Genomic DNA, 12539 nt, shown 5'->3' with positions numbered 1-12539 from the left:
CATTTACTGTATATGAGCTCCCCTTATCTGACTTCCCAAAGTGCATCATCTCGCACTTTTCGGGATTAAGTTCCACCTGCCAACGCTTTGCCCAACTTTCTATTTGCTGTGTATCCTGCTGTAGCCTAAGACAAACTTCCTCACTTTCCACAACACCACCAACTTTCATGTCATTCACAAACTTGCTAATCATACCTCCCACGTTCTCATTAAAGTTGTTAGGTACCACTGGCACCAATCCTTCACCACTACCATCTGCCTTGTATCACCAAGCCAGTTTTGGATCCAATTAGCCAATTTACCTTGGATCCCATGTGCCATAACCTCTGGATCAGCCTACTATGCAGGATCTTTTCAAATGCCTTACTTAAGTCCAAATAGACAATGTTAACCATCCTACCTTCTTTAATCTTCTTAGTTACATCCTCAAAAAACTCAACCAAATTAGTAAAATAGGATTTCCCCAATTACAAAGCCATGATGACTAAACCTGGTCAGCTCCTGACTTTCCAAGTGTACATAAATCCTATTGCTTCGGATTTTCTCCAATAATTTTCCTACCACTGATGCAAGCCTCTCCGGCCTTATCCCATCTGCCCTTCTTAAGTAAAAGAACAACAAGCTGCAAAGGTTTTCGCCAGGGCCCCAACAACCTCCTCCCTTGCTTCCCATAACCTGGGATAGATCGCATTAGGCCCTGAGTACTTATCAAATCTTATGCTTCTCATGACATCCAACATCTCCTCCTTCTTCATATTGAACTGCTCTAGATTATCCACATACCCAGCCCTGCACTTGCTATCTTTTATGTCCTTTTCCTTGGTGAATACAGATGAGAAGTATTCAATTAGGATCTCACACACATCACTTGGCTCCTCACATAGATTTGGCCTTTTTTTCCCTTCATGGACTGCTTCATTTTCTCAGGATTTGTAAATAGAACTGCGCACTATGCAATCAGTGACTGCCCTCATTTATGATGGAAGGAAGGTCATTGAGATGCAGCTGAAGACAGTTAAATCTAAGATTCTGCCTTTGAGGAATTCCTGACTATATCCAGGGGCTGCGATGTTTGATCTCTAACAATTGGTAATTGGTTTATTATTGTCCCATGTACTGCAATACTGTGAAAAGCTTTGTTTTGCATGCCATCCAGACAGATCATTCCAACCATTAGTACATCGAGGTAGTACAAAGGGAAAAGCAAAAACAGAATGCAGAATATAGTGTTACTGTTACAGAGAAAGCGCAGTGCAGGCAGACAAATAAGGTGCAAGGCCACAACAAGGTAGGCTAAGAGATCAAGAGTTCATCTTTATCATTCAAGAGGTCTGTTCAAGAGTCTTAGTGGAATAGAAGCTGTCCTTGAGCTTGGTGGTGCATGTTTTCAGGCTTTTATATCTTCTGCCTGATGGAAGGGGGTGAAGAGAGAAAGACTGTGGTGGGAGGGGTCTTTGATAATGTTGGCTGCTTTCTCAAGGAAAGGGGGAGTGTAGACAGAGTAAATGAAGGGGAGGCTGGTTTCCGTGGTAGACTGGGCTGCGTTCACAACTCTCTGCAATTTCTTGTAGTCTTGGGCAGAGCAGTTGCCATACCAAGCTGTGATGATTCCGGATAGAATGCTCTCTGTGGTGCATCTATAAAAATTTGTGAGGATCGTTGGGGACATGCTGAATTTCCTTAGCCGTCTGAGGAAGTATAGGCGCTGGTGTGCTTTCTTGGCTATTGTGTCTATGTGGTTGGAACAGGACAAGCTAATGGTGACAGGAACTTGAAGCTCTCAACCACCTCCACCTTAGCACCATTGATACATACAGGGGCGTGTAATCTGCCCCGCTTCCTGAAGTCAATGACCATCTGTTTTGTTTTGCTGACAACCACAATGATACTTTCCTTTTTGCAAAGTATGACATCAGCCATTGTCGACCATTCCCCATGATGCTTATTGACAGTTTTACCACAGCCTGTTTATGCCACTTTTGGTGAAATACTGCTTTGATTTGCTCACCACTAGAGCCAGCGTGGCAGCCAAGCCAGTCTGTGGCATTGAAACTGTGCCACTCTTAGTGATGGACATTGAAATTCCCCATCTTTGACCATTCTACTTTCAGTGTTGCTTTCAGACAACTTTTTGACATGAAAGTACATGGGGACTGTCAAGGCAACTCTCTATGACCTGTATACTATTGTATTGCCACCCCAGTGATTTGTCCTGTTGATGAGATAGGACTCTTAGCAGTGTGAAGGAACCAAGGGATCTTGGGGTCCACATCCATAGATCCCTCAAGGTTGCTGCGCAGGTCGATAGGGTTGTTAAGGCATATGGTGTGTTGGCCTTTTTTAATCGGGGTATTGAGTTCAAGGATCGTGAGGTAATGTTGCAGCTTTATAGAACCCTTGTTAGACCACACTTTTGTATTGTGTTCAATTCTGGTCGCCTCATTATAGGAAGGATGTGGAAGCTTCAGGGAGGGTGCAGAGGAGATTTACCAGGATGTTGCCTGGATTGGAGAGCATGTCTTATGAGGATAGGTTGAGTGACCTAGTGCTTTTATCACTGGAGAGAAGGAGGATGAGAGGTGACTTGATAGAGGTCTACAAGCTGATAAGAGGCATAGATTGAGTGGACAGTCAGAGACTTTTTCCCAGGGTGAAAATGGCTAACACGAAGGGGCATAATTTTAAGGTGATTGGAGGAAGGTGTAGGGGGACGTCAGAGGTAAGTTTTTTTACACAGAGAGTGGTGGGTGCATGGAACGCACTGCAGGCAGAGGTTGTGGGGGCAGATACAGTAGGGACATTTAAGAGACTCTTAGATAGCCACATGAATGATAAAGAAATGGGGAGCTATGTGGGAGGGAAGGGTTAGATAGATATTAGAGCAGGATAAAATGTTGGCACAACATCATGGGCTGAAAGGCCCGTACTGTGCTGTAGTGTTCTATGTACCCATGGAAAGAGAAGTCTAACACATTGCAGTAGGGTATGATTCTTTGAGCATAACTATGTTAGACTATTGCTGAACTAGCCTGTGGGACAGCTTTCCCAATTTTGATACCTGGTCACAGATGTTTGTATGGAGGAATTTCAGAGTCATCTGGGCTAGAAGTGATCACGCTCTGTCTGAATTCAGAGCTGAGGTTTGTGCTTTGTGGTTGGTCTGGTTTTATTGCTATACTGCTATAATGTAGTGGTTTGATACAACAGAATGACATGCTAAGATGCTAAACCATTTCAAGGGCCAGTTGAGAACGTGTGAGTTGATGTGCTTTGAGTCTGTTGGCCAGACTAGGTAAAGGTGGCAGATCTTCTTCCCTGAAGATCATTTTTTTAAAATAGCAATCCAGTAGTTTAATGGTCACCATTAATAACATCTTTTCTTTAAATTCCAGATTAATTTAATTAATTGAATTTGTATTCTCAACTGTTGTTTATCAGGATGGAACACTGTAATTACTGGAGTGCCCAAAGAATTGGCCCTCACTTATTCTTATACTGATGAACTGGAAGAGTTTGAGGTATCCTAATTTGCCAATGACACTAAAATGGATGGATAGGTATGTTGTCATGAGGATATTTGGACTCTGCAACAGGATGTAGATAGGTTAAATTGGCAAATGGAGTTTAATATGGCAAAAATGTGTATGAGGGATCTAAAGGTGCACTATTATACAAATGGAGAGTAATGAAGTACAGAGGGATCTCATGTTCAGGTAAAGCAAGTAGTCAAGAAGGCAAATGACACATTGACCTTTGTTGCAGAGGGATTGGAACTGTTATTACAATTGTACAAGGTGTTGGTGAGGCCACACTTGAAGTTCTGTGCAGTGTTGGTCTCCTTGTTTAAGAAAGCTTATACCAGCACTGGAGGGATTCACTACACTAATTCCTGGGATGAAAGGGTTGTCCTGACACGAGCAGCTAAAGAAGTCGGATCAGTATTCATTGGAGTTTGTAATGAGGGATGAACCTATTGAAACATATAAGATCCTGTTGGGGTGTGACAGGGTAGACTGTTGAGATGTTTCCACCAGTGGAGAGTCTCACACAAGGGAATATAGTTACAAGATGAAGGGACAGTCATTTAAAACTGAGATGCATCAGAATTTCTTCTTGAAGATCCTGGTGAATGTCTGGAATTCTCTACCCTGTGGGGTTGTGGAGGCACAAAATACCATTTGAGGTATTTATTTAAAGAGGTAGATACATTCTTAAAAGATTAGGGAATTCAGGGCTATGGGGAACAGGCACAGAAGAGGAGCTGAGGACTAGGGTAGAATAGCCATGATCATACTGAAGAGCAGGGTAGGCTTGAGGGGGCCTACTCCTGCTCCTATTTTCTTGTGTCATTTTAACTCATGTCTCTGAATTGTCAATTTCATTGAAGAGGCTTTGAGGATTATCTCTCCCTCATCAAATAATTTCAAATTTCATCTAGTTTTGTTAATCAGGAGTTCAGTAATGATAAATCTATGCAGCATTTCTGCTGTTCACCTTCATAGAACAGAATAATTGCTAATTCTTCTGTGATGATCATTAAATTCATTTTGGTTCATTTTTTCCCAATTTTTCAGTATGAACATTTTCAAAAGTATTTAAATTCTTATATTGTGGTGTATTATCTCCCATCAATGATTCCCTGGACTGTTATAGAAAATATAACAGATAGAATTACTTGGGAAACCTTAGCCAACCCAATTATTAAATTTAGTGTTTAAATTTAAATTTACTGATTTATTTTCTGGTTCTGGCATATAAAGGCAGTCAAACCAATGGACATGTCTTCTCTCTACAGTCTCATGTGAACCTATGGGTGTTTTCCTTGCAGGCGACCAGAGTTCAATTGGGCAAACAAAATTGGTAAGAAAATTTTCTAAGAGCTATCACTGGCTATGTTGGAATGCTTTCTGAGGATGGCGATCTACAGGAGCAATTTTCGCAATCAGTAAGTTAGATCTCGCAATTCGTCCTGCTCTAAAAATGACAGTCACTGAAGTGTCAGCCACATTTTGAATATATGAACAATTTGATATTTCAAAGCAGACCCTAAACAGGCAACCGATTTAGTGGCGGCTTGTGTACTTGCCCTCATTAAACTTTCCTGACCATGGAAAATTTGTAAATTACAATATGAGACCTTTTATAGTGATGATGATCGTTTCAATTAACAGTTTTCAGAATCAGAATCAGGTTTATTATCACTGACTTGTAAGTTGTGAAATTTGTTGTTTTGTGGCAGCAGCACAGTGCAAAGATATAAAATTACTATAAATTACAAAATAAATACATAGTACAAAAAAAGGAATAATGAAGTAGTGTTCATGAGTTCACGGACTGTTCAGAAATCTGATGGCGGAGGGGAAGAAGCTGTTCCTAAATTGTTGAGTGTGGATCCTGTACTTCCTCCCTAATGGTAGTAACGTGAAGAGGGCATGCCCCGGATGGTGAGGGTCCTTAGTGCCACCTCCTTAAGGCACTGCCTCTTGATGGTGGGGAGGATTGTGCCCATGATGGAGCTGGCTGAGTCCACAACCCTCTGCAGCCTCTTACGATCCTGTGCATTGGAGCCCCCATACCAGGCTGTGATACAACTAGTCAGAATACTCTCCACTATATATCTATAGAAATTTGTAAACGTCTTTGGTGACATACCAAATCTCCTCAAACTCCTAATGAAGTAGAGCCACTGGCATGCCTTCTTCATGGTTGCATCAATGTGTTGGGCCCAGGATAGAGAGGTTGACACCCAGGAACTTGAAGCTCCTCATCCTTTCCACTACTGACTCCTCAATGAGGACTAGTGTGTGTTCTCCTATCTTCTCCTTCCTGAAGTCCACAATCAATTCCTTGGTCTTGTTGATGTTGAGTGTGAGGTTGTTATCGCAACCACACTCGGCCAGCCGAACGATCTCACTCCTGCATGCCTGCTCGTCCCCATCTGAGATTTTACCAACAGTTGATGGGGTGGTAGTGAGGGTCCCAGCAGCACAGGTTCGACTGAGAGGAGGCTGAGGGGTGATATTATAGGGGTTCATAAAATCATGAGGGGCATAGATGATGCACAGAGTCTTTTTCCCAGGGTAGGGGAGTCTAAAACTAGAGGGCATAGATTTAAGGTGGGAGGGGAAAGATTTAAAGGGGACCTGAGAGGCAAATTTTTCTCAGCAGTGGTTGGTAAATGGAACTAGCTGCCAGAGGTAGAGGCGGGCACAATTATAAGTTTTAAAAGACATTTGGACAGATTTAGAGGGATGTGGGCCAAATGCAGGGATATGGGAGTAATTTAGAATAGGCACCTTGATCGGCATGGATGTGTTGGGCCGAAGGGCCTGTCTCCCAGCTCTATGAGCCTGGGACGCCGGCGGTGCGGGCCCGGCCGGCAGAAGACGCCGGGGACGGTTTCAGCGGCGGAACAGGTTCCTGTTGCCGGTGGCGGGCTGTTTGAAATGAATCCAGTGCGATGCTGCGGAGCAGATGGACGTTTGTGCGGAGTTTCTGGCGGCTCTGCTGGGCTCTCGGGCGGCTTCAGACGGTAACTCCAGGCCTCCGTTTTAGTTCAAGGTCCTCGGTGACACATATCTGAAAATAATTGGAAATATTCCGAAATATAAGAGGCTAACGCTTGGACCTTTTGAGACTGAACGATCGTTGACGAAGGCAACTTCTATTATCCGAATAAGAATGAGAGATTTTAAGGAACGACGGAAGCTGTGCAAAAGGAATTGAAGTGCGGACGTAGTTAATTTGAAATGCATTAAATGTTTTGTATCGTTTAACCGTAGAGAACATGGTGCGTGATTCATTACCAATTAACATGACGTACTGATAAATAAATCTACGACAATGGGCGAGCAAACTAAAAATATCTATGGAGTATAGTAATTTCGAAATGGAGAGTAACACTTGAAAAATGTTCCGGAGAATTGGCTTCAAAATGCTGTGTTGAGCAATCTATGAATTTGAGAATAAAATCTGCAAAAATGACGAATGAAAATATCACTTCAGCCATTAAGCCCCAGCCAAGATATATGGGACAACGCCGAGTTTCTGTTAGAAAGCAATGGTAAGAAGCCCTGTGGTTTTGTTGGGATGTAAAAGTACGTGGTAAGGCTCGGTATCTTCATTATCAAGTCTTAAGTTGCTTGGCTTGCGGGGCCGTTTTAGTCCATTTAGGGGTTAACTACGTTGGTGTAAGACTGAAGTCACATATAAACTTGACGTTTTAGGGAATGACACTTTTTTCCCCCATTAAAGTATAAGTGAAGATTTTTTTTCCTATTGCCATTACTGCTTAACAAATACTGCCTTATATTTCCAAATATATAAAACTGAATTCATGGGGGATTTGGACATCTATTTTCTGGATTGTTTGTTCAGACCTTTTTGAGTTATTAGTCTATTGGTACAATTACTATGCCACCTGCACTGGTAGATATCTTATTTAAATCACAAGAAATTTACTTATCAGACCATCAAAGTAACTTTGCAGTGTTTTGCAATTTTGAATTGCTATCCCTTCCACATAAATACTTCAAAAAAAAATCAGACCCCAAACAAAGTGAAGTTGCACTGTTACTGAGGAGTAGTATGACAGTCTTGTGTATTTATTTTAATGTAAGGTGTATAATGGGCTAGGCAAATGAGTTTGGAGCCTGGATTAATACATGGAACTACGATGTTGTAGTCATTTACAGAAACTTGGTTGAGGGAAGAGTAGAACTGGCAGCTCAAAGTTCCAGGGTTAAGATGTTTCAGACTTGATTGGGAGGGATGTAAAAGAGGCGGGGGAGTTGCTTTATTTAATTAGGAAGAATGTCACAGCTGCACTTAGAAAGGACTTCTTGGAAGGTTCATCCAGGTAGAGCTCAGGAATAAGAAAGCTGCAATCACTATGATGGGGTTATACTATAAGCTTCCTGATAGAAGAACCAAGAGGTAGACAGATCATGGAAAGATGTGTTTTAAAAAAAAAGTTGTGGGTAATTTTAACTTCCCCAATATTGACTGGGACTCCTTTAATGCCAGGGGCTTAAAGGTGCACCAGCAGGGTTTTTTTTGGAAACAAAATGTAGATACATCAACTAGGGAAGGAGCCATACTAAACATTGTACGGGGAAATGAGCTGAGCCAGGTGATCGGAGTTCAGTGATTGAGCATTTTGGGAATAGTGATAATATTTCCATAATTTTTAAGATGGCTATGAATAAGATAAGATTTCTTTATTAGTCACATGTACATCGAAACGCACAGTGAAATTCATTTTTCCATAGAATGTTTTGGGGGCAACCCGCAGGTGTCGCCACGCTTCCGGTGTCAACATAGCGGCCCACAACTCTTAAACTGTATGTCTTTGCAATGTGGGAGGAAACTGGAGCACCCGGAGGAAACCCATGCAGTCAGAGGGAGAATGTACAAACTCCTTACAGACAGCGGCTGGAATTGAACCTGGGTCTCTGGCGCTGTAATAGCGTTACACTAACCACTACACTACCATGCCTGCCCTAAGATAAGACTGGTGTTAGGCAGGAACTGGGGAAAGTAGATTGGGAGCGGCTGTTTGGAGGCAAGTCCACATCTGACGTGTGGGAGTATTTTAAAAGCCAGCTGGTTAGAGTTCACGACCAGCTTGTTCCTGTGAAGATGAAAGATAAGGATATGGCAAGGATCATGAATCTTGGATGACGAGATATTGTAAATTTAGTCAAAGAGATAAAGGAAACGTATGTAAGGTTTCAGAAGCTCAAATTGGACAAGGTCCATGGGGAATATAAAGGAAGTAGGAAAGAACTTAAACAAGGAATTAGGAGGGCTAAAAGGGGCCATGAAATTTCCTTGGTGAGTAGGATTAATGACAATTCCAAGGCATTTTATGTGTACATTAGGAGCAAGAGAGTAGTTAGGGAAAGGGTAGGTCCACTCAAGAACAAAGGAGGGATTTTATGCATGGAGCGAGAGGAAGTGAGAGAGGTCCTATATGAGTACTTTGCATCGGTATTCACCAAGGAGAAGGATGTGGATGATGGTGAGATTAGGGAGGGGTATGTTGATGTTTTTGGGCATGTCGATATTAAGAAGAAGTAGATGTTCGGTGTCTTGAAAAAACATTAAGGTGGATGTCCGCAGGGACTGATGGAATCTATCACAGGATACTGAGGGGGGCAAGGGAAGAGTTTGCTGTGGCATTCACCAAAATCTTCGTATCCTCTTTAGCCACAGATAAGGTGCCAAAAGACTGGAGAAAGGCCAATATTGTTCCTTTGTTTAAGAACGGTAATGAACAAACCAGGAAATTATAGGCCAGTGAGTCTTGCATCAGTGATAGGGAAATAATTGGAGAAAATTCTTAGGGACAGGATTTGCTCACATTTGGAAAAGCATGGACTTATTTGGGATGGTCAGCATAGCTTTGTGTGGGGGAGGTCTTGTCTCACAATGAGTATTTTGAGGAAGTGACACAGGGGAATGAGGGTAGGGCAGTGGGTGTTTTCTATATGGACTTTAGTAAGGTATTTGACAAGGTCCCTCATGGTACGTTGGTCCGGAATATTAAGTTACATGGGATCCAGGGTGAGTTGGATACAAAATTGGCTTGGTCATAGAAGATGGAGGGGTATTTTTCTGACTGTAAGTCTGTGACCAGTGTTGTTCTGCAATGATCAGTGCTGGGACCTCTGTTTGTAATATAGATGAAATGTAGGTGGTCTGATTGGTAAGTTTGGAGATGACATGGAAATTGGTGGAGTTGTAGATAGTGAGGAAGGTTGTCAAAGGATATAGATCATAGAGCATGGAAACAGGCCCTTCAGCTCACCTGATCCATGCTGACCAAAATTCCTATCTTAGCTAGTTCCATTTGCCATGTTGGCCCTCTGAACATTTGGTATTGGTTTATTTTTGTCACTTGTACTGAGGTACAGTGAAAAACTTGTCTTGCATACCGATCGTACAGGTCAATTCATTACACAGTGCAGTTACATTGAGTTAGTACAGAGTCCATTGATGTAGTACAGGTAAAAACAATAACAGTACAGAGTAAAGTATCACAGCTACAGACAAAGTGCAGTGCAATAAGGTGCAAGGCCACAACAAGGTAGATTGTGAGGTCATAGTCCATCTCATTGTATAAGGGAACCGTTCAATAGTCTTATCACAGTGGGGTAGAAGCTGTCCTAAAGTTTGGTGGTACGTGCCCTCAGGCTCCTGTATCTTCTACCCGATGGAAGAGGAAAGAAGAGAGAATGTCCCGGGTGGGTGGGGTCTTTGATTATGCTGGCTGCTTCACCAAGATAACGAGAGGTAAAGACAAAGTCCAAGGAGGGGAGGCTGGTGTCCGTGATGCGCTGGGCTGTGTCCACAACTCTCTGCAGTTTCTTGTGGTCCTGGGCAGAGCAGTTGCCATACCAAGCCGTGATATATCCAGATAGGATGCTTTCTATGGTGCATCGGTAAAAGTTGGTGAGAGTCAAAGGGGCGAACTGAATTTCTTTAGCCTCCTGAGGAAGTAGAGGCGCTGATGAGCTTTCTTGGCCGTGGCATCTACATGATTTGACCAGGACAGGCTGTTGGTGATGTTCATTCCCAGGAACTTGAAGCTCTCAACCCTCTCGACCTCAGCACCATTGACGTAGACAGGTGCATGTACACAGCCCCCTTTCCTGAAGTCAATGACCAGCTTTTTTGTTTTGTTGACATTGAGGGAAAGGTTGTTGTCATGACACCATTCCACTAAGCTCTCTATCTCCTTTCTGTACTCCGACTCATCGCTGTTTGAGATACGGCCTACAACGGTGGTATCATCTGCAAATTTCCTACCCATGTACCTGTACAAGTGTCTTTTTAAATGTTGTTAATGCACCTGCCTCAACCACTTTCTCTAGCAGCTCATTCCACATATGGACCATCCTCTGGATGAAAACATTGCCCCCTAGATTCCTGATAAATCTCTCCCCTCTCAATTTAAACATTTGCCCTCTAGTTCTTAATCAGTTAGAAATTTAGTTGGAGAAATGGCAGATAGAGTTTAATTCAGACAAGTGTGAGGTGATGAATTTTGGGAGGGTAAATGTAAGAGAAAAGTATACAGTAAATGGCTGGATGATTGGGAGCATTGATGCATACGGGGATCTTGGGGTGCAAGTGCATAGCTCCCTGAAAGTGACTACGTGGATAAGGTGGTATCGAAGGTGCACGGCATACTTGCCTTCACTGGTTGGGACATTGAGTCTAAAAGTTGGCAAGTCGTGTTGCAGCTGTATAAAAATTTGATTGGATTATTGTGTTCTGGTCACCACTTGATAGGAAGGATGTGGAGACTTTCGAGATGGTGCAGAAGAGATTCATCAGTATACTGCCTGGATTGGAGAGTATTAGCTATAAGGAGAGATGGGATAGCCTTGAGTTGTTTTCTCTTGAGTTTCAGAGCTTGAAGGGTGACCTGATACAAGTAAATAATATTACGAGGCATAAATAGGGTAGATAGAGCTCTTTTGGTGGAACTGTCAAATACTAGAAAGCATGGGTTTGTAGCATGAGGGGTAAGTTTAAAAGAGATGTGCAAGGCAAATTGTTTTTACATGGGGTGGTAGGTGCCTGGGACATGCTTCCTGGGGTGATGGTAGAAGAAGATACAATATCAATATTTTAGAGGCATTTAGACACACATGAACAGGCAGGGAATAGAGGGATGAGGACTACTTGCAGGCAGATGAGATTAGTTAGATTGGCGTCAAGGTCTGTGTTGACATAGTCGGCCAGAGGGTCTGTTCCTGTGCTGTACTATTCTATGGTAGCATGATAGTTATGTAACTGGACTAACTTCCAGAATTCTGGACCATTTATCCCAACACATGAGGTCAAGTGTCACCATGGTAGCCATAGAATCTAAATTCAAGTAAATAAATCTGGATATTTGTTTAAAAATAAAATGACCTCAGTGACAGTGACCATGAAACTACCAGTTTGTCCTTAAAACCCATTTGGTTCACTAAAGCAAAGGAAATCTTCTGTCCTTGCCTGATGACTCTTGACGTGCATCCTTGGTTCAGGAGCAATTAGGAATGAATAATAAATACTGGCCATGTCCACATGTTATGAATGTAATTTTAAAAAAATGCATGATGATATTGATAAATGGTGTGCAAGTTATTTGAAGGAGAGCAGAGAATTGAGAATTCAGGGTTTAGGAAAATCAAAATAAGGTTTTGAATCTGCTCAGGGTGATGATGTACTGCTCATTTAGGTGCTAATACTGGCCCCATTCTTCTGGCTGCATTTCTATGATACCATCAGATTTTGCTACAGTTTCTCAAGTGTGCTTTGGAGTTGAAGGAAGTGTCCTGTGCAGGAATGAGCAGGTGATGTATATTGGAATTGTATATTTTGCTCTGGTGGTGTATACATCTTTCTTAAATCCTTGTTACTAGTTAGAGCAGAATTAATTGGAGATCATTGTGTGACTTTTGTTTCTATACAAACAGTGTGATTGATTCACATTCCCCAACCCTTCGACGATCAGGTCGCTTGCGGCAGCAAATTCACAT

The sequence above is a fragment of the Pristis pectinata genome, chromosome 4 (genome assembly GCF_009764475.1).
Source record: "Pristis pectinata isolate sPriPec2 chromosome 4, sPriPec2.1.pri, whole genome shotgun sequence".
In the NCBI taxonomy this organism is placed as follows: domain Eukaryota; kingdom Metazoa; phylum Chordata; class Chondrichthyes; order Rhinopristiformes; family Pristidae; genus Pristis; species Pristis pectinata.
The sequence above is the reverse complement of the archived record's forward strand: the minus strand, read 5'-3'. Positions refer to the sequence as shown.